Raw genomic sequence first — 23,270 nt, forward strand, 5'->3', positions numbered from 1 at the left:
ACCCACTTGGTATTCCCCAGTGGACTATTTGAACCCTAAATAGAACTAATTAATTTTAAACATTTCGAGCCTTGATTGAGACAAAATATACTACTACACTACAGTGTTGGTTACAAAATGGAGCCTCATTTATCTGAGATCAAAAGCAAGAGCATTATCTCTCTCTCTCTCTCTCTCTCTCTCTCTCTCTCACACACACACACACACACCCCGCACCACAAAACTCTTAGTAAGGTTTTGATTGTCTGATATTTTTTTACAATGGAACACAGACTGTGTCTATTCAGCTAAAGAACAGCAACTGCTTTTGATACATTCATGATTTTGACTCAACCAAAGCGCAACTTTATTGCATTTGATGATACATTTGGGACCAGATTCTCTCTGTACCTTTGTCTTTGGGTGAATGTAGGATACCTGTGGATCGGTACTGACTCCGACCACGACAGTTACTGTTTTAGAATACTAAATGTGACAGTGGCCTCGTGGCATTAATGCACCTACCAAAATTGCCCATTTTTCTCTTTGGAAGTAATTTCCGCAGTGATGGGCTACAACTGAGTAATTTCTGATAAGCAATTAGCACATATCAAATTAAGGCTTGCTGTTCAAGGTTTTATACTGTTAGTAGAGCTATTGCAGAGGTTACCTATTAAAAAGCATCTGTGAAAAACTTCTGCTATTATTGTGGAAGTGGTGGGCAATATTCAAATGGAGGCAATTCAACCATTTAAATAAATGTGTTTTTAATCATAAGATGTCACTGTTCTAGAGACCTGTTTTTCCTATTAACGTGGTAGAGATAATGTTAATGAGATTTAGTGTTTAAGAGCAGTTGAAGTCTTATTATGAAAGGCAGCATAAAAGGACACAGCAATATTCTTCTGAAGCTGTGAAACATTATTTATCTCTGTGAAATTTTATGCCACTTAAATCTACACAGGGATCATCTAAGTGACAAAAACACAGACTTAGATAACCACACAGGATGTCCCCCCAAACTGTTCTCCTCTGCATTATGTTTCATATCCTGAAAAAAAAAAAAAAAAAGATAAAACATACCAAAGTTGAAAGTTTTAATGTATGTAAGGGTGCGGGGAGCTGGGTCCCAAGTTGATATTTCAAAGAATGGCTCATTTTAAAAATATCAATGTATTTGAGGTATTGATTACTGTGTTTAGCCACCAATAACACCTACAAAGAAAGAATGATCTGCGCACATAGGCTACTGGAGGGGAAAGGCCTCAGTGACCAAGATTTGTTCCTCATGACACATTTCTCCTCTCTCCATCTACCCTCCCCACCAACTTGGTAGACCCCTGGCCCATCCAAGGCAGCCAATCTGTTTCCTGGTCATCAACCTGTGCTTAAAAGATAAATCAAGCCAATCAGATTCCTTCTTTCACAAATTTGAGCTAAGAAAGACCTTGCAAATAACAGGCAACAGGAGCTTAAGTTGAAAAGACGCACATAAAGGGGTCCTGAGGAAGAGCCAGAACCTTGAAAAGGGCAACAGTCACTCCTGTAATTATGAGGCAACAGAAATTATGAGCCTAAGGGGTTACCTTGGCTGGGCCCCAAGCTGAGACTCAGACAGGCTTGTGTGTGAAGTAAGAGGAGCCTCAGAGATCCTCTGCCTGTTCACAGACTGTGCGAGGACACTTCAGTATGCATCTGACAGCATCCCCCGGGTTTGCTGGGGTTGCACGGGCGCAAGCATGTCTGACCAGCCAAGAAAGGACAGATGGAGAATAACGGAGGCTATATTTCAGACACTGATCTCAGAATCCCTGAGTGGGGGGAAAAAAAAAGAAAGAAAGAGCAGCAGCAGCAGAGAAATCCAGTAGGGTGGGCTGGAAAAAGATATGAGAGCTTGGATACTGGGAAAAAAAGAGTGGTTTTAGGTCCAGGGTGCGATTGTCCTTCACAATCTCCCTTCTCTCCGTGCTCTGGAGGGGTACACATAATACAACTGAAATAGCCGCGTTGTTTGCCATGGTACACACCCATCTCGGAATTGCTTAGACTAGAGGAGATTAGAAGAAGGCATTTCACTAGAAAGAGCAGCACACAAACACATAAGTAAATGTCTTGGGGGACACAGGGCTCGAGGCTGGTCAGCTCCACTGTGGAGCTGCTTGGGCATGCCACAGCCATGTTTCAGTGAGGGCTAAAGTGGCAGCCAGAGGGCAGAGCCGAGAAGTTAGGATGGTTAATTTTATGTGTCAACTTAATTGGGCTGAGGGATGCCCAGGTAGCTGATTAAAATATCATCTCTGGGTGTGTCTGTGAGGATGTTTCTGGAAGAGGTTAGCATTTGAGTCAGTACACCTGGTAAAGAAGATTGGCCTTCCCAATGTGCGTGGGCACTATCCAGTCCCCTGAGGGCCTGGAGAGAACAAAAAGGTAGAGGAAGGAAGAATTTGTTCTCCTTTCTCTCTCCCTGGAGCTGGCACAGCCATCTTCTCCTGCCCCTGGACATCAGAGCTCCTGGTTCTTGGACCTTCATATGCCAACTGAATTATACCACTGGCTTGCCCAGTTTTCCAACTCACAGACAATAGACTGTAAGACCTCTCAGCTTCCATAAACAGGTGAGCCAATTTCTAGAATAAATCTCCCCATACATATATGGAGAACCCTGACTAATACAGGAACTAAATAAGCCACACATACCCTGAGAAGAGACAGAGCTGAGATTTTTGCCACTTGACAAGTGGTAACAATTAACACAATGAATCCAGGGACAAATTACCCAAGGAAAGTCCTGCTAGTAGGGCTGAGGGGACATCAGGAGTTCCCGAGTTAGCAGAGAAAGCTGGTCAGTAGGGAGGAGACTGGAGCAGAGCACTCAGAGGAAAGCAGAGACCACAAAGCCCTTGAGAGACTGACCCTACGACTATTGACAACCTTGAAATTCTTTTCAAATGGAGTCCATATGTTTCTTAAAATCACCTCCCCCACCCCTTCCTTACATTGCCTTGAATAGGTCTCTATTTCTTGCAAGTGAAAAAAAAATATAATTAAGCAATAAAATTAAAAGATTCAAGGAAGAAATAACTCCATCACTACTTTGACCTCCAGGAAATCACCAAGCTGCTGGTGTTTGTTTGCATGTGTGACCCGTGCTCAGTGCTCCTTTTTTTTCTTTCTTTCTTTTTTTTTTTCTTTTTTTTTTTTTTTTGTGGTCCTGTGTCCCTTTCTTCCTATCCTTGGGCCTATCCTGACAACCAGTTCACACTCTTCTTCAGTTGGCCTGTGCCATCCTGCTCACTTTTGGTCTGAATCAGATTTCATATGGGCCCACGAGTTGAGAAAAGTATATTTAATCAAGCACTTTTTTTTTTTAAAGATTTTATTTATTTGAGAGAGAGCAAGCGAGCATGAAAGGGGCAAGGGGCAGAGGGAGAGGCCGGCTCCCTGATGAGCAGAGGGCCTGATGTGGGACTCGATCCTAGGACCCCAGGATCATGACCTGAGCCGAAGGCAGTTGCATAACCAACTGAGCCACCCAGGTGCCCTTAATCAAGCACTGTTAATGCTCAAGATGCTTTGCTGACTGCTCTCATCCTTGTCATTTCATTGAATCTTTTGTGACCATCCAAGTAGAGTAACAATCATAGTTTTGTCAATGAGGTGTTTAGGAAGTTACAGAGCAGAAGTTAGAACACAGGACTTCAGGAGGCCACAGCTGGTGTTGGTTGCACCAGAGAGAGAGGGCCTCGATGTAATTTCAGGAGTGAAAGGATCTAGGCTGACCAAGGAGTGCTTACACACATATGCTGTGGACGGCATGTTGCATTACCAGGGTGCTGCTCCTGGGAGTGGGAGGAGGGGGGAGCAAAAGGAGGTAAAAATGCTGCAGAGAAGAACGGCACAGGAAGTGGAAGAATAGGAGATACAAAAAAGCAAAAGAAGTCTAGCCGATAAGATGGCAGCTAAGTGGCCAAGGATCCACGGAGATGACAGAGGAAGTGGAGGATATGCAAGCCCTTGAAAGAGAATGACAATCTTCCTTTTCCACCTCCCCACCTTAAAGCTCCCTGCCAACAATGCTGATCTGGTCCCTGTTCCCTGCTCTCACCAAACTAAAAGGCACAACCAAAATGAGAACAAAGTAAGGCATCACATCTAAGAGCCGGGTGAGTCTCGAAAGCATTCTTTGGCATTTTGTCAGCAATAGAGTATGAGTTTCCATTTTTAATTTTGGGAAATTTCATATTGCACAATTTACTATTTCCTCCACAGCTGCCAGTACTATTTGCCATCCATTTGGTATCTGGACCAAACCCAAGCATTTACTGGCAGAGACTGCTTTTACTGGTTCAGGCAGCATTGTATATTGGTTAGGAGAACAAGCCCTGCAGTCAGTCTTCATGAGTTCAATACTCGATGGGGATGCATCGTTAGCAAAAGACGCCACTCTTCTGGGTCAAGTTTCCCAATTCGCAGGGTGGTTGTGAAGATAAAACAGGGTAACCACTGCCCTTGGTTTGCCCAGGACTGAAGGGCTCTCCCAGGATGCTCCATTTTCAGTGCTGAAACTGGGAAGGTCCTGGGCATACTGGAATGGGTTGGCCACCTAAGGATAAAATAACACATTGTAGGCAAAGCACAAAGTGAGTGCTCAAAAAAAGTTAGCCAATGATATGTAAGCCCACTGAGAATGTGACTATTGTAACGGTCACTGCTTCCCCTGGAGGTCTGGGACTAGGGTCCCAGTCTTTTCTGAAGGGCAGGACCACTTCTATTTCTCCAGAACCACTGGAACCACTGGGAACAGGGCAAAGATGAGGAAGGTATGCCTGTGATGATAGTGAAGTCTGAGTACAGAGGGAGGATGAACCAGACGCCAGCCTCCTCTTTAGTCAGAGAATAGTGCCAGAAGTCCCTCTCCCCTTCCCTAAAGACCTCCCCACCTTAGGATAGGTCCTCCTGAGCCAGGCTGGCTGGCTGGCTGGACTGCACTGTAGGCAGAGCTTGATCAACTGAGAGAAGACTTCTGATCTTTGGAGTCAGATTTCCCTTTAGGACACCCTGAGTCTCTCCAGGAGTTCCAGTTGAATTTCTGAAAGATGAAAGGGCCATCCCTGCACACTCTGATCCGGCATCCTGGGAGGTTCCATTTCTTGCAAATTCCTCAAACGTTTTATTCCTCAGGGACTTATGACTTTCCTCACTGCCTGGTCTCAGATATAGGGAAGAATGGCGTATACAGGAGGCACTTCAGTACAGGGCTTCAGTAATTAGGAATTCTAGACTGCCTAGGTGTGATCATGGGTAGCATATCCTCTTTAAACCTCAGCTCCTACATTTGCAAAGTTGAGATAATGATTACTAGAATGTAGTAATCAATTACTACGTGCTAAACAACTGACATATCTTTTTTTAAAAAGATTTATTAATTTGTTTTAGAGAGCAAGAGAGAGCATGTGGCGTAGGGACAGAGGGAGAAGAGAGAGAGTCTCAAGCAGACTCTGCAATGAGTGTGGCACCCTACATGGGGCTCAATCTCAGGACCCTGAGATCGCAACCTGAGCCGAAACAGAGTCTGACGCTTAACCGGCTGCACCACCCACGTGGCCCTCTGAGATTTTAATGAATGTGTAGGACACACCACACAAGAATGCATTTTAGGAATCCCACATTATAGGAATCAGGCACAGACAGAAGAGGTAACTTGTTCAAAGTCACACAGCTTGCAAGTGGCAGAATCAGATCAAAGAAGTTTACTCTAGAACTCAGATTTTCAACAAAGTATATTCAGCCCACCTCACAGAACTGCTATGAGAAATAAAGTAACATATACAAAGACATAGCATATAAGCAGTAAGTAAATATCAGGTCATATTTATGTAAAGGGAGGAGGACTTAAAAGACAGTCAAGGTAAATGGTTCAGCATCAGTATACTCTTTTCTCACATATGAAAACAGACAGTAAGTCTACTGAACCAGCCTGGCACTATTAGACAAAATTAACAAGTATTTATTTAACACATACTTAGTGACTTGCTACAGAAGGCCTTGGGGTACAAGTGTGGGCAAAAGCAGACACTGTTTCTACACTCCTCAAGCTTCTAGCCCAGAGATAAAAAATTGAAAATCCTTCCACTCCAAATAGAAAAAATGAATGAATGATCCAAAAAAGAAATCAAGAAAATAATTCTATTTACAATACCATCAAAAGAATACTTAGGAATAAACTTAACCAAGAAGGCAAACACTTGTACACATGAAAACTATGCAATTCCCATCAAAACTCCAATAGTAGTTTTTGCAGAAATAGAAAAATCCATCCTAAAATTCATATGGAATCTCAAGGAACCTCAAAGACAAAAATCTTGAAAAATAAGAACAAAGTTGGAGGTCTCACACTTCCTGATTTTAAAACTTACTACAAAGTGATAGTAACCAAAACAGTGTTGTACTTTCATGAAGACAGACATAGACCAATGAAATAAAATAGCCCAGAAATGAACACTTGTACATATGGTTAAATGATTTTTGACAAGGATCCCAACACCATTCAATGGGGAAAGGATAGTTTTTTTAATAGTGTTAGGAAAACTGGATATCCACATGCAAAAGAATGAACTTAAATCCTTACTTTAACCATTATAAAAATTAATTCAAAATGAATCAAAGACCTAAACATAAGAGCTAAAGCTATAAAACTCTTAGAAGAAAATATAGGGGAAAGCTCATTGACATTGAACTTGGATTTCCTGGATATAGACACCAGCAGCATAGGTAACAAAAGTCTAAAAAAAAAACCAACAAATTAAACTACCTTAAAATCTAAAACTTTGGTGCATCAAGAGACATAATCAACAGCGTGAAAAAGCAACCTACAAAATGGGAGAAAATATTGGCAATTCATACATGTAATAAGGGGTTAGTATCCAGAATATATAAAGAACTCCTACAACTCAATGACAAAAAACCCCAAATGACCTGATTTAAAAAAATGGGCAAAGGACTTGAATAGACATTTCTCTGCAGAAGATATTCAAATGCCAACAAGTACATGAAAAAAGTGCTCAACATCACTAATCATTAGGGAAATGCAAATCAAAACCACAATGAGTTACCACGTCACACCCATTAGTATGGCTACTATCAAAACACAGAAACAAAAATAAATGTTGATGAGGATGTGGAAAAACTGGTACCTAGAATAGTCAAATTCATAGAGACAGAAAGTAGAAGAGTGGTTGTCAGGGCCTGAAAGTAGAGATTTGGGGAGCTACTGTTTAATGGGTCTAGAGTTTCCATTTTACAAGATGAAAAGAGTTCTGGCCACACAGCAATGTGAATGTACTTAACACTACTGTACACTTAAAAATGGCTAAGGTGGTAAATTTTATATGTGTTATACTGTAATCTTTAAAATAAATTTAAAAAGGAAAGGAGAATATAATTATAATGGTAATGACTGCTGCAAAAATTTAAGATCCAAGATTCAGGGGCACCTGGGTGGCTCAGTGGGTTAAGCCGCTGCCTTTAGCTCAGGGTCCTGGGATGGAGCCCCACATCGGGCTCTCTGCTCAGCAGGGTGTCTGCTTCCCCCTCCCACCTCTGTCTGCCTCTCTGCCTACTTGTGATCTCTGTCAAATAAATAAATAAAATCTTAAAAAAAAAAAAAAAGATCCAAGATTCATATAGAGTGGATCTGACCTGGGGAGGGGCCAGGGAAATTTCACTTAGGGGAGAGCAGGATAAGTAGGAGTTTTCTGGGAAAGAAAAGAGGCAAAGAAAACAGTGTATGCAACGTCTCTGTGATGTGAGACACTTTCATTTACTTGGGATGCTTCTATTAACTATCAACTAAGTATAAACACTTGTCTTTACCTGCTTATTTCTCCTTCTGTTTTCTTTTTAAATATAACTTACAAAGACCACACAGATCCTTAATGAATCCTCTGTATGTTGAGCACCAACACTTTGAATCAAGTGACAGTCAAGAGAGGTATTGTCAGGCTTCCTTTACTCCTTACCCCTGAAGCCACTGGTGGGACTGGGGGCTGAGGAGACGTGAGCAGGAAACGGCCCCACGTGGAAGGAGACTGAAGAGATAAGACAACTATGTGTAACCTGTAATCCTGATCCAGATCTCGGGCCAGAAAGCAAAAAGAGATATTGTTGGGACAGTTGGTAAAATTCGAATGAGGTCTCTGAATCAGATGGTTGTGTCATATCGATGTCAACTTCCTGATTTGGCTGTTATATTGTGGTTACATAGAACAGTGTCATTGCCTTTTGAAAATATGTTCTTAAGCATTTAGGGGTTGGTAGACATCCCGCTGAAAACTTCCTTTCAATATTGAGAATAACATGACTCTGTATGTTGAAAGAGAAGAAAGGAAGGACACAAATGTGTTACAATATTAACAATTGGGGTGAGGCGCCTGGGTGGCTCAGTGGGTTAAGCCTCTGCCTTTGGCTCAGGTCATGATCTCAGGGTTCTGGAATTGAGTCCCACATCAGGCTCTCTGCTCAGTGGGGACCCTGCTTCCCCCTCTCTCTGCCTGCTTCTCTGCCTACTTGGTGATCTCTGTCAAATAAATAAAATCTTTAAAAAAAACAAAAACAAAAAAACATTTGGGGTTTCTGGATAAAGGTGATATGGAAGTTCTCTGTATTACTCTGGCAACTTTTCGAAAAGTTTGAGATTATTTCAAGATAAGTTATTTTTCAAATCCATTGTGTATGACTGAAATGAGCCCACAGGTGAGACAGTAAGAAACAGAGGCGAGATCAGAAATAAAGACACACATTTAATCTATCACTGAATTTGAAAAAAAATAAAAAAGGTTGAGAGATAAGAATTTTTGGTGTTCATTTATCTCTTTCCAGGATGAAGTATGCTATCTGCCAATAATCCATTAGTGGTTATAATAATAATAATTAAGCATTCTGATTCAGCATCCGCTTTGGGTAGCATGAATTGGTCAGCAAGTCTGGGAATACAGGTCCTTCCTCTGAATCATGGTTTAGCACCAATCCTGAGACACATTTTATACCAACCCACCTCCCTGACACCACTCTTTTCAGCCTCAGAAAGTTAAGGATGGAGGAAACCTTCCAACAGAACCTTGCCTGCAATGACGGCAGAGCATGGGCAAAGCTGTAAATCTAAGGGGTGCTGAAGTGAAGCTGGAACAAACAGGACGCCTTGATGTTTTCATCCAACGGCAAGATCACCAAAGGCTTGACTCAAGTCTGGGCATGAGTCTACCGGGTTTCCGCATGCACCAACCACCTGAAACACACTGAGCTGAGCTTCTCAGTGTGTGGTGCTGTGGGAGATCTATGTGGGAAGCATGGAGAAATGAAGACAGATAAGGCCCAAATCTCCGCCATTCACACAGGCGCTATGCCTTCGGCGTGCAGGTGGGGACAGGACAGCTGTGCTGACCAACACATTGCTGTCATCAGTGTTCAGCTTGGATGCCCTTGTGTAATTCTATCATGTAAACAGGTTTTTGTTTTTTTTAATAGATTTGAAGCCTTAAGTCTAGTCCTATATGTTAGGAGGAAATTGCTATAGGAGTTGGTGAACTCCATTCTGTGCCCCTCAAAGAATCATTAGCTGGATTGAGAAAAACAATTTCATTTCAATGACATTTTTGTTAGAATAAAATCAAGACTCTTTTTTCACACGATTTGAAAATTGTCAGATTATTTCTGTCTCCAGCTGAACTTTGTCAAATTTCTTGGAGCAAAGATGTGTTAAATGACCAGCCACCTTTTCTCCTCTCTGAATCCTTCCCAGCTTTGACATTTGACTCAAATTTGCCTTCTCTGTGAAACCTTTCCTGGCGGCTCCAGCCCTCATAAATTTTTTCCCCCTCTTAACACCTACAACACTTAAGTTCTTATTAGAATTTAATTACACATGTCTTCAATTTTATAACTTTTATTGGCTTTCTTTATTAGAGAAGTAATACATTTATATTAGAGAAAAAAATTTAAAAACTAGTTAGGCACAAAGAAAAACCACTCATAAGTTCTTCTCAAGAGAAACACGTTAACACTGAATATCCTTCCAGAGTTCTCTCTATACAAATGCTTAGACGATTTTTCCACTTCTGGGATCATACTGTGTCACAAATTGTTTTTAAAATGTACTACTAAAACATTAAAATGCCAATATACATACTTCTTCAACATAATTTTTGATGAATCTGTGGGACTCCATTTTATGGATAAACCACAATTTAGCCAGTTTTCTGTTGTAAGGCATTTAAATTCTTCCATTTTGTTTTTGTCATGACACATTAAGAAAAATCTTCCTCTAGATTCTTAATTTTTACATTAGTATAAATTCCAATAAGTAGAATTTCTATGTAACTAATTTTGACTATTAATTATGAGTAACCACTAAATAACAAAATTAACTATAAAATCATTACATCTGTCAATTGTTTCATTTATATTAGTTTTGACGACCTGCCTAGATTTTTTTAAGTTCATATGAGGATAGGATCCAATGTTTTCCCATTTTTCATCTCTCATCAGCACAATAGATATTTATTTTATCTATTAAAATAGATAAATTGTGCATGTTAAACAATTATTTTATTTCACTTAAATTTTTAGATAAGAGTGGCATCAATTCTTTATTCTAAAAGCAGATCTTGGGCTAGTCACTACATATATTGATGTGAGAACATCCTCTCCTCTTAAGACTTTTTCCAAACTCCTTCTTAGGAACTGAGGTGATTGTGGGGGGAGGGATAAAGATGGGACAAATAAGAGGAATGGGTCATTACAAAGAAAAAAAGCTATCAGCCAAACTCAGCAATAGATCGAGTGAAATTTTTGCATGATCCTAGTTACTCTGGAAAATTACAATGCTCTCCAGTTTGGAACACACTGATTATTTTTCAAAACTTGTGTGAGATTTTATACAATAAAAAATAACTCTTCTTGATAGTGGCATGTCCATCCAGCCTCAAGTAGTGACCCAGATTTCCTCTGTGCTACATTGCCTTGCACTAGACCACAGCTTTCCTCTATCCTCCCCCTTCCACACTTTTCCCTCCTGTACCATCAGTTGATCATCTGGCTTCCCAGTCCGCCCAGAATCAAGGTCAGACTCACTCACACAGGAACAGCTCACATTTCCCACCACCACAGTCCAGCCTCTCCACACTCCAAGAACTGAACTGCCTTCTCTATTGTTGATAGGTAAGAATGGACCCCACCCAACTCAAGAACATCCCACCAGAAATTATTCCTCCCCTCTGTGCATCAACAGGTTCCCCTCGTGCCTAGATTATTCCCTCCAATGAGCTCTCATGTTTCCCATTGCCAGCTGCACATTTCCTCATCTTTACTTTCCCAGCACAACAAGGGAGTGGTCCGTACCCACTGCCTCTACTTCCGGTCCTCCCATTCTTTCTCCAGTCCCCTCCAGCCAGGTGTGGTTCCTACCAACTCTCCTCCATCAAAGACAACAATACCCTCCAGGTGAACAAGTTGAAAAGTCAGCAACATTGGCATAACCAATTACTCCGTGATTCTCAAAACATTCTCTTCACTTGACTCCAATTCTCTCTTTTCCTCATTGGCTGCTGTTTCCCAGTCACGTTGGCCAGATCTCCTTTATCTTCTTCATCTGCTGAACTCTAAATATTGGAGTGCCCCTAGTCTCAATGTTCAGACCTCTTGTTTGCTCTTCTTTTCTATATCAGTATTCGCAGATTCTCTATGCTGATGACACACAGATTTCTATCTCTAGTCCACACCTCTCTCCTGAAGGCTATGTTCTCGTGTCTTATTGCCTACTCAACTTTTCCACTTAGATGTCTGAAGGACATCTAAAATTTACTATATCCAAACCCAAATACTTGAGCTTTCCTTCCATACCTACTCCTCCTGTAGTCTTCCTTATCTTACTAAATGGAGTCTCTATTAATCAGCTGTTCATGACCAAATCCAGAATTCTCTTTGACACCTCTTTCTCTCACATCCCACAAATGAATCATAAGTCCTGTCTGTTTTACTTTGAATATCTATCTAGATTCCATATAAAGTCATCATTGTAGTCTAAATTACCATCACCTCTCTCTCTGCCTAGCTCAACAGACTCCTAATAGTCTGTGCTTCCACACTTCTTCTCCCCTTCCACTTCACAAACAGAATGACTTCTCAGGAATCAGGGCTAGTCATGACCTTTCTCTGCAAAAACCCCTAAAAATGTCTTCTCATTTCACCAAACTATAATCCTGATGGCTCTCCCTCTGGCATCATCTCTGGCTACTCTCCTTCCTATTCCTCTGTATCAGGCATAGTAGCCACTTTGCTATCCCTGGAGCATGCCAAGTCCTTTTTACCTCAGGTTGCACTTGCTCTTCTCCATATTTGAAAAGCTTGTCCTCAAGATAGCTTCAGAACTTGCCCCCTAACTTCATTCATATCTCTGCTCTAATATTCTCATCAGGGACGCCTTCCTTACCCCCACCACCCTATCTGGGAATGGTCCTACCCTGTCACTCCTGAGCTCCTTTACATACTATATGATTTTATAATTCTCCTCACCCCCAGATATTATAACATAAAACTTGGTATTATATGATATTAACTATATATATTATTGTATATGGTTCTATGTATTTTTTTTAAGATTTTATTTATTTATTTGACAGACAGAGATCATGAGTAGGCAGAGAGGCAGGCGGAGAGAGAGGGGGAAGCAGGCTCTCAGCTGAGCAGAGAGCCCGATGCGGGGCTCGATCCCAGGACCCTGAGATCATGACCTGAGCCGAAGGCAGAGGCTTTAACCCACTGAACCACCCAGGTGCCCCTGTATTTTTATATATTATATACCCCCCCCACACACAGGCTCATTGTCTGTCTCCCTCTCCCACCCCATCTCGTCACTAGAATAAGAATTCAACATCCCAGCTCATAGAAACTGTCTGCCACATAATAGGTGGCTCAAAAATTGTTGAATAAATTACCAAAGCTATTCAAGTTTGATCAGTTCATCCAAGTGTCACCTGTGTGGTGCTGCGCTGAAGTTTTATGGTTTAGATACACTCTGAAACATCAGATTTTGAAATAATAAACCCTACTCATAATTCTGAGGAATTTGCCTCATGGGTAGAACTCAGTTTCTTCTTAACAGAACTTCCTTCAATATATTTGTTCCTCCCGGCTTTGGCAATCTCCCCCCTCTAAACATCCCACTCTGTTCTCTCTCGTTGGACATTAACTTTGTCCTGCTATATCTTGTTCAAGGTACCACATTTAAAATTCTGCCTACTGTTCTGCCTAAGGGAAACCATTATATCTTCTCAACATCATCAGATCCTCTAATTGGATGCTTGAGAGCAAGAAAATCAAGGGCTTGCGAACTGCTCATTTCTTCTGTCTTCCTTTGCTCATTTTTTGTTTCCTGAGTAATTCTTCCTATCTTATTTTACAAAATCAAGGAGATTTATGGAAATGATGTTTACTGACTTTAGTACTATGGTACAAGGTTATTATCCCTGTAAATCATATCCTGCTTAGAAATGTATCACAGATGAACCCATATTCTGGATCAGTGCACACACATAACTATATAGAAAAAAAGATCAGAAAAGGTTGAATGTTGCAGACATGGGAAATAAACTGACCTCTGCTTAAGCTACTACCATGAATATACAGAGGGAAGAACCTGCATCTGTTTCACATTGTAAATGCCTGAAGTGTCCAGAGCGGCACCATAAACCCAGGGAGTGGCCAGGAAGTACTCACTATAAGGGTGCTAAGTCCATCCATAACCTGACCTCTGAGGTAGTACTGTTAAGTATAACTTCATATAATTCTGAATTTGTTTAATAGGCTTTAAATCAAGTAACCTATTTCTAACTATTGAAGAGGAACTAACTCACTCCTTACTAGGCTTCAAGCTCCTTATAAGGTAAGATTGTGTCTTAGTCACTGCCACAGGGCCACATGATGGCAGGACTGGACGTGACTTTAGAGGTCAATTAGTTCTAATCCAACCACCCTGAATGACTGGGTAATACAACCTATTACAGTTGCAGTTGCAATCTCTAATTGCTGTCCCATCTCATACATGAGAATTTGAAATGAAGCAAACTCCAGTCTGAATCTTTGGCAAGTCAACTAATTGAAATGACCTAATAGCCTTTGTTGGACCCATCTGGGACCAGAAGCAAGGTGGCAAGATCAGCGGGCAGTAGCCTCCCTCCCCTTCCCCCTCCGCATTCCACCCCCAGGTGCCCAACTCCTCACAGCTGGGCAGCCATGGCGGGCTTGTCAAGAAATGAATTTGCATGGCCCTCACAGGGATCTTCTCAAGCCTCGCCCTAGAAAAAACATCAACTGGTGCTATCAAAATGCACAAAGTTATTGCCCTGATGCTCACATACTCACAGGAATGATGAATGTAGAAACATCGCCATCCACAAGACTAAGAACTTGCCCTGCCAGGGCAGACCGTAGATCAGTCTTCTTGGTCCTGGCCAGGGCGCCACATAGGGACCTCTGAAGTGTGGTGTTTTGTCAACAGGGGTCCTGGACCCAAAGTCAGGAGACTGAAACCTGCTCCAAGCTCTGAGGCTTCTCTTCATCTGAAAACCATAAAAGCTAGCTGAGAGAAACTCTCCATTGTGGTTCTAGACCTACCTGAGAGGCCCTGCAATGCTGTCAGAAAAATCTGCTTGGCCCCTTCAGCTTCCTCTCATCCATCTCTTAGCTTTCCACACAGATGGTCAAAATGGGGCCTTTTAAAACTCTGCCCTCAAAAGAAGGTGGTTCAGAGTCACATTTTGGCTGGTATCGCAAGACTCCCAGGGCAATGCTTCACTGCTTCCTCAGCATATGCCAGTGCCCATTTTACAGGGGGGATTTATGATCCTTCTCTCAGTAGAGCCAGCCAAAGTTTTATAATATTCATTAAAAATCAGCACCACATGTAATAATATGGAATACTGCCGGTACACAAGGGGGCTAAGTTATAGGTGTTCAGGGAAACGTGGCAGAATTTCTTGGCCTTGGCAGGAATAAAGTTGCAGGCACCAGCTCTGCACTAACACAACCTTCCTTTATTGCAAATGTTCGTTCAGTCTAAGTCCTAATTACTTTCTGTAAAATCCTCACCACCATCAAGCCTTCTTCTGAAAGGGCAGCCACACGATGGCCTTAAAGTGCAGCAGCAACACCCTGGCAGCCTCCAAAGTCAGAGGCAGGGGAGAGGCTGGGACACAGGAGGAGCTGGGGCTGAAGCTGAGAGGGAGGCTCTTGGTCTACACTTCGCAATTGCTCTCGCCGCTTAAACAAGTCGTGGGGGCTCACGGACTTGCTCAGTGGGACAGGCCGAGGCTCCCGGGTGAAGGATTCAAACGTCAACACAGCTGGCGGGTCGGAAGCTACTCTTCCTCGCCCCACCCCCACTCATGAGGGGGCTCGCTTGGCTTTGTGGGGGTCCGTGGAGCATCTTTTCCCGCCCCTCCTGGGAAACGCTAGACAACCCAGGAATCCCAGGTCTCGACGTCTGGCTCCTCTTCCCGGACACAGGGCCCTGGGCTCTGCACCCCTCCCCACGTGCCACACCAGCCTTCACCACTCCCGCCACCCCTTAAGCCTTCAACCCTTGCCTTTCAAGGCCCTCACGAGTCCGGGGCAAGGCCGGACCCAGCCAGCCGGTCAGCGGGGCCCGGAGCAGGGGGCTCTGCTCGCCGCGCGGCTGCACAAAGCGGGGAGTGCAGCGGCGGCTGAGGCGCGCCCCCTCCCGCGAGCCAGCCGAGCGCGCGCGCCCGCCCCCGCCCCTCGCCCCCCACCCCAGCCCCCGGAGCGCCATTCGCGGAGCGGCTTACGCTAGTCGCCAGGCGTACCGCGCCCCAGCGGCCGGGGAGGTGCGCTGCCCGGCTCCCGTAAAGTTATTGTGAATGGGGAGCGGGTGACGTCAGCGCCGAATGTCAACAATGTAGCGATTGAGAGTGTGGGCGTTCCGGGGAGAGCGCGAGCCGTGCGGCGCGGAGCAAACAGCGCCGAGCCGCCGCCGCCTCATCAGCAGCAGCAGCGACCGTGCACACCCGGGCTGCGGTCGCAGCAGCGCTAACGTGAGCGCCCGCCGCCGCCCTCGCCACCCCGCTTGCCTACTCCCGCTGCCGCCCGGCTCTCGCTTTCCCTCCGGCCTCTCTTCGACCCTTCCCCTCCCCCTACCCGGCACACTCGGGGGGCTGGGAACGAGCTGCCATGTGATGCGCGTCCTCTCGGCGAGCTTTTGGTGACCCCCGAACCGCCCACCGCGCCGGCTCCCTGGAGGGGGCTGCAGGCTGGGAAGACGTTGGGAAGAGGAGGCGGAAAAGGACGCAAAGTTCTCTGGCGAGGTGAGTCTCTGGCCCCGGGTCCCGGGCCCTAGCGCGGGGCGGGGCGGCGGGGCAAGTTTGCCGAGGGCGCGGGTGCGCGGGGCAGGCGGGGAGGCGTGGGGAAAGCGGTGCGGGGAGGGAGCCGCGGCGGCCCGGCGCGCAGCCTTCCGTCGAGCGCCCGGCCCGCTTTTATGGCATTTTCTAGGAACGGGAAAGGGGTGGGATCCAAGCCGGCGGACGCGCCGCGGCGAATGTGCGCTCTCTCGCCAGGCTGTTTACGGCAGGCGAGGCGGCATTGTATTTTGCTCGCGTCGACGGGTGTTTTGGAACAGCAGGGGGAGGAGGAGCAGAGGGTAATAAGTCAGGCGTGGGGAGGGCGGGCTGGAGGGAGGCGCGCGTCCGCGCGAGCCGGAGCAGCTGTCAGACCCACGGCCCTGTTCCCCGGCCCCCAGCCCGCGATCCTAGCGCCAGGCCCGGCGGCCTCCTCCTTGCCCGCGGCGTCCGCGCCTGGGGCCGCTCCGCCTTCGCGCTCAGCTGTCAGTCGCGGCTAGGTAGCTAGGACCTCCGCGACTGGAGCGTCATCAAAGCCCAAGTTTAGGGGTCCCGAGAAGAGGCAAGCTGGGGGCCTCGCAGCGTTAACCGCGGGATGGCATTCCTACCGGCGAATGACCGCGTTATCGGAATGCGTCCCCGGGAGATCGAAGCGCGGCGCTCGTGCCTTCAGACTGGGAAACCTTGCACCTCCACCTCCCAAGATTCTCCATGAAATCAAAGTGCAACACACACATCCTCTTCTCCCCCCCCCCCCCCACACTTCAGTCTCAAGCTCCACCTAGGAGAGGAGTTTATCCCGGAGACGCATCTCCACCTCCCCACGCCAAGGCTCCCTGTGATCGCTCCGTACTCCTCTCACGGGTGTGTGCTCGGTTGCCCAGTGCCTTTGGAGAGGGCGGCGGGCGGCGCTCATGGACTACCCCAGCTGCCCGCGAGAGGGGACTCGAGTGAGCATCTCGTCCACCTCGGTCTGGCGGAGGATTTGCAGGAACTCGAACCGTGGGAGGAAGCGGGCAGGGCCGAGTGTATGCATGTGAAAGGGGCCGCGTACCCTTGGCTTCGGGGGTTGTGGACGTGCTGGGTATCCCCAGCACCTTCTCGCGTGTGGGCGGGTTTGACAACTTGGGGGAAGTTCCGGTGTAGGCGCTGTCCGGATGGTTTTGTCTGTGGCCGGAGAAGGCGCGCCTCGCAGCTCTCGCGCGGGGTCATCGCGGTCGCTGCGACCGGTGGCCCCCAAGAAAGGGGAGGGACGAGGGCGCCCCACCCCTCCTGAGCCGCAGACTCCCGGCGGGCCCGCGGGTAGCGAGACACGGCGTTCCAAGGTTTTCACCTTCACTGTCTAGTGCTGCAGTCGCACTCCGTGTGTAAATTTCATCTGTTGAGCGTATTTAACTAAAAAGGGTAATTACTTTAGATAAAAATCCTTTTCTGCCTAGTGGGAGCCTTGGCGGAGATGATGCCTAATGAGATATTTTGCTTTTGTCTGTTTAGAGTAAAATTAGAGATGTTAACTCTGATAACGGTTTTCTCAGATCATTAAAATGTAACATGTAGGAAAGGCATGTCGAGCCGCGAAACTCTGGCTGACATGAAAGAAGCTGAGCGTGAAAGGCTGCCACTCTTTCCGAGGAGAGGGCTATTTTGGTAAGGCAGCGGGCGTCTTGCTTAAAATGTGAGATTGCCCCACCCTGGTTCTCTGGCAGCTCCCGAGTAAATGGCATTTTTCATTCTTGCAGGTAGTAATAAACGTGAGTCAAAATGACATCTTGTTAGAATTAGTCTTTAGTCTGTAAGAGAGATTGCTAAATTACAGTGTTGCGCTCAAACTGCTCCAGTGAAAGGTCTGTCAGCATTTCCATTATAAATTCAGTTTTTCAGGAGTTTATAATTTCACCACAAAACTTGTGGTGGCTGAAGTGTTTCTCCCTTCCAGAGTTCTGGTTTGGAGAACACATTGATTGCTCAATTCTGCCTTATTTTGCTTTTCCTGAAACTTGGAATGTCATTCAAAGGGGGGGGGTTCCCCAAAATGGAACACAGGACCATGGGATGAAGTACTTTTGTTAGAACACACTTCATATATGCAGAGCAATATTTTCATTTTGGATTTTGGAAGGCTTTAGCTTTGACATTTGGTAATCTTAAGTGTGTTGAGTTAATTCCGCTGGTATCTGTCAATTCTGCAGGTGGATCGAAATGTCAGTTCCTATTGTCTATGCCAGGGTTACATGGAAAAACATTCTCTTCATACATGTGTATGTATGAACTCTCAGCTAAATTATGAGTACCTTTGTTACTTTTCTGTTCCTTGTAGGTGGCATGTGAGGATCTGCCACAGAGAAGCAGGGGTAAAGCAGAAAGGCAGGGAGGGAATCAGAACAACCCTCTCCTCTCTCCACCCCAATTCCCTTTTCAGTATCACTAATGCCTGGGAGGAAACCATTTATTCTCTTTCTATTGAATCATGCCTTTGACTCTGTGTCTTCAGGCAAGTCCCTTCCAGTGGCTCAACCTCTGGCTGCTGTTCGAGGGGCTTAATTATTTGCAAACTGCCTTGAAATCCCTGGATGAAAGGCACTGCATAAGTGCAAAGTATTGTTATTCAGATATGGGATTTAATGATCCATTACAGTTCATCAGGAAATGCACTTTGCTGTGATGGTAGGAAACGTTTCCACCTGATAGAGGGTAATAATAACTGCTTAAAAGTAGGTTCAGATTACAGATGAGACAATTAACTCTAGCCATGTGCTCTTCAATTTGTTGCAATTCATTTTGTGATCAAAGTGAGTCGCAGAGAGCCAGATGGTCAGGTTCATGTTCAAATCTCTCCTAGGCCAGCCCTTCACTTCTGGGCCCTCTGTCTGCACGCCGTCGGGACTTATTCATTAGCGCTTGTGAGCTGTTCTGCAGAATGTATGATCGGGGGCTCCTGTGATGCCAACAAAAGGGCTCAGGCCAATCTATATTGTTGGGAGCAGTTTAATTTTACTTGGATTAACTCGCGCTTAGTGTCTCTGGTATGGATCCAGCCTTAACAAGGGAGGAGAGGGATCCTGGAAGCTCTTTAGCTCAGCTGTGTGGCGCTTTCACTCCCCTACCTTTTGTACCTCTGATTTCAGGGGATTGGGGTATCTGGGTAATTGTAAATACTGGCTTCGTTGCTGAATGAATGACGGAACACTCAGAGAAATAAAGACCCTTCCTGTTTTGCTAAGGGGGTGTGGTGTCTACACCCGGCTGTGTGGACCTGTGCTTGTTCTGTTGTACCCTCCTCCCCTGCTCAGACGGGTCTCACACTTGGTTGAATCTTCTGTTGTTAATCTTCTTGAAATCCTTAATAATTCTTGAATTCAGAGCCCTTCATTTTCATCTTTCACTCTCCTGGTGAGGACGGGGGCACAGCACAGAGGGGCGGGCAACCACTATTTTGTCTCAGCTTCTTGTCGTCGACTGTTGCCAGGTAGGAATGGGAGGGAGTCCAGGCTTTGTGTTACCATGCCATCTGATATACCCAAGAGAAGCTGTTTATCTGATAGACTTCTACGTGGAATCCCTAATTTTTAAAGATTAGCTCAAAATTTTTGAAATGTTGGATGAGAATATACGCAATTGCTAGAGCTGGCCGGCAGGCAGCCTGTCTTCTACTGCTGAACCGGCTTAAACATCTTATTGTTTGATATTTCTGTATCTGGCTGTTTCCTAAGAGCCTGGCACACAGGAGATGATTTATGAGTCTCCACCAAATAAATGGTTATAGCTATCCAAAAAGTTGCTAGATGTAAGAAAAATAAAACTTGAAATCCACACTGAGTCCCACTCAGAGATTGGTAACTTTCCTTTTGAGAGAGATGCAACCTTAAAGGCCAAAGACTAAATACCATGGGCACCATGTAATCCTCTGCAGGTAAATAATCCATCGCTTTTGAGTAACCTGTTCACTACATACATGAGAATTTGACATTTGAAAACACCCACTAAAATAATAGCTGTGATTTATCGAATGCTCCTGATGTGCCAGAAACCATATTGACTACTTGACCTGTTCATATCTTATTGACTCCTCAAAGCAACCCTGTGAAGTAGGCATCACGCCCATTCTACAGAAGAGGAATTTTCTCCCTTTATGTGGCAAAAAATTTCATCTGAATGCAGTGTGTGTTTTCTTGACTGCCTAAAGGTTATTCCCCATCCTGTATACACAGTCCAGCCCTGAGTCAGTGACTTGGTGTGAGGTGGGGACCATAGTAAACAGAGGATATGGCTCCTGCTTTCCCGTACCAGCAACAGAGAACAATATTAGATGCAACATCTTTGTTAAAACCTGTGTTTATACAGCCAGCACTGCATCTGCCTCCTGGTTCCTCCCTTTTCTTTCCTGGATGGTAGGGAAGCTCCAGTGACATAGGACCCTACCAGAGGCACTTGAGGATCTGAAGCCAGGGCTGGTTGTAACAATTTGCATTTTGGGGGAAAAGAAGATGAACTTCTTGCTCCTCTGGAGCCATGTAGGCAAAGCAGCAACACATCCTTGGGAACAACAGAAAACCACTCTTGTTTTATCAGTGACAGTGTATGACCTAGTCCTAGCCCATCTTTAAATTTTGTGGAAATATTTACAAATTGTTTGAGTCCAAACTGAAACCTGTTGTGAACTAAACATTTTATAAATTCAGATAGACTGTCCACAATATTCTTTCTTTTTCGGTGGTGGGGGGGAGCTGTCTAGGATATTTCATAGGAAAGTAGTTGTCTTTGCTAATTCAACATCTTTTCTTTTACTTTTCTCCCTTTTCTTTTTCCTTTCTTGTTCATTTCAGATGTCAGTCTACCTAAAACTGAAACCTGATTTTACCATCAGCTGCTGCTCAGCTTCCCTAATGCTGGAAGTATCCTCAGAGTCTCTTCTCTGTCCTTTTCAAGGACCATTTCTTTTCTAAAGAATATGGAAATTGAACCTTGTCTTACTAGTGGCACTACTTCACAAATCAGGCAGGAATTTGGCCTTTGTTTTTCCTTGAGCTATTTTTTTCCAAAATAATAAATCTGCCCAATCTGAAAGCACTTCACGTATTCCTTTATTCTAGTCATTGGAATTACAGCCAAAATGTCTCTCAGTCTTCCCCAGTGACTTCGTAATCATCATTTCTCCAGCATATTCCCCTGGTTAACTTCTCTTTTGTTCCTCAGCCTAATAATAAATTGTCCTTTGGTTCTGAGATGTGTCATTTTCCTCCCTGACCTTTTTGTGTGTCTCCTGCAGGCTGTAGGACACACTGAGGATACCCCTGAGAACTGGTGCTCGGTCGCTGAGCTCCCTCCTGTCTTTGTGTCAGCTTTCATCTTCTCCTTCCCCAACCATTTAAATCTCCACTGTCCAGTGCTCCCAGGCTTCTCGTAACTGTTTTCATTTGTTCCTGAGCCTACAGCTAGCGTGTCACAAACTCCAGGTTCGTTTCAGAAGAAATCTTTTTGAGTTTTCAGGGCCTCCATCAATTCTCGTCTTGCATACCCTTCTCTTCTCTCTCCCCCGTCAATTTCTGCAGATGCTTCCAGAGTTTCCTCGGGACTTTCCGTGAGTCTCACTCAGAAGGCTTAGACTTTCACTGTGGAGTTTAAAGTTGAGAGAGCCCAGAGTGGTTATTCCCATTCTGTAAGTGTGAAAACAAGGGGAAGGTGCGTGCTCAGCAAGTTTGCTCAGCGTCCCGGGATCCACACGTTAGGGACAGTTTTTATTTTCTTCCCATTCTGTATTTTCCTAGGCAACAAAACCACATGAGTGTCACAAAATGGGACAAGCGTTCGGTGCCATTCTTTAGAGATAAATGCCTCATTCATTCCATGAATAAACGTATACTGAGTATCTCTTATGTGGCAGGCATTGTGTTAGGTGAGCACAGTGCTCAGGAGCAAAGACGGCCCTGGCCCCTGCCCTGTGAAGAACGACATCAAATAGGAGAGATGACAGGGCGCCTGGGTGGCTCAGACAGTTAAGCATCCAACTCTTGATTTCAGCTCAGGTTTCAAAGGGAAGACAGATCTTGCTTGAGATTCTCTCTCTCTCCTCTTGCCCCTCCCCCTGCTTCTGTATGCACACGCATTCTCTCTCTCTCTCTCAAATAAATCTTAAGAAAAAAAAAGGTAAGAAAAATACATTAATTAGGTGGTGAGAGATCACCTCTACATGTTCTGTGAAGGAAAGGTATTCCATGCAACAGAGGGCACAATGGTGGGATTTCACCAGGTTGGGAAGTTGGGGTAGCCCTCCCGGAGAAATTATGGAGTGAGGTACCATCAGGGTCCATCTGAAATTTGGGGCTTGCCTTTGCCTCATAGCTTCCTAATCCTATTAATTCACTACTGTCTTTGGTCCTTTGGAGTATTGTATAAACCATGATATAGCCCTTGGGGCCATTTTGGCAATAATGGTTCCTATATAGAGAGTCCAGAATTGATTTATTTACCTACATCTTTACAACCTGATAAAAACAGAATTGTTAATTGCCAAGATGACGGTTCATTCTCCTCCTTGGAAAGAAATTCACAGTAGCATTTTTATTCTGAACCTATTTAGGGTCATTTTGACATTTAAATGGTTGGAAGTTACACAGACATTCCTCCAAGTTGGTAGGTATATGTATGACGTAGGCAAGGATCTTTAGTGAAAATGTGAGCCCAGCTTCTGTATGAAACCCCTGCTCAGCTCAGAGCAGGAAGGTTTCCAGCCTCTGAAGACCAAGAAGGATTATTTAGACTATTCTTAGTATAATTCAGGAGTTTTGACAGTATCTATCAATTTATTTTAAGGCATTTTTTTAAAAGATTGATTTATTTATTTTCGAGAGAAAGAGAATGAGCAGGGGGAGGGGCAGAGGCAGAGGAAGA

General features: G+C 44.8%; 1 protein-coding gene and 1 long non-coding RNA gene across 7 annotated transcripts in view; one reads left to right on the forward strand and one right to left on the reverse strand.

Annotated features, from left to right (window-relative positions):
* Positions 1–3,337: 3,337 nt before the first annotated feature.
* LOC309864791 lies at positions 3,338–15,925 on the reverse strand. Its single transcript, XR_014311762.1, has 3 exons — positions 15,837–15,925; positions 14,395–14,591; positions 3,338–4,582 (listed from the first exon to the last, which is right to left on the reverse strand). It is a non-coding gene; the product is annotated as an uncharacterized lncRNA (long non-coding RNA).
* BACH2 (BTB domain and CNC homolog 2) overlaps positions 15,840–23,270 on the forward strand; it is a 358,349-nt gene continuing 350,918 nt past the window's right edge. For 3 of the 6 annotated variants that reach the window (XM_082730565.1, XM_082730562.1, XM_082730564.1), the window contains exon 1: positions 15,947–16,352. The gene's annotated coding sequence lies outside the window, so the exon portion shown is untranslated. Of the gene's footprint in view, positions 16,353–23,270 lie in introns of all 6 variants that reach the window. The other 3 variants (XM_082730573.1, XM_082730569.1, XM_082730571.1) reach the window with 2 other exon arrangements.

The sequence above is a fragment of the Mustela nivalis genome (genome assembly GCF_964662115.1).
Source record: "Mustela nivalis genome assembly, chromosome: 5".
Lineage (NCBI taxonomy): Eukaryota > Metazoa > Chordata > Mammalia > Carnivora > Mustelidae > Mustela > Mustela nivalis.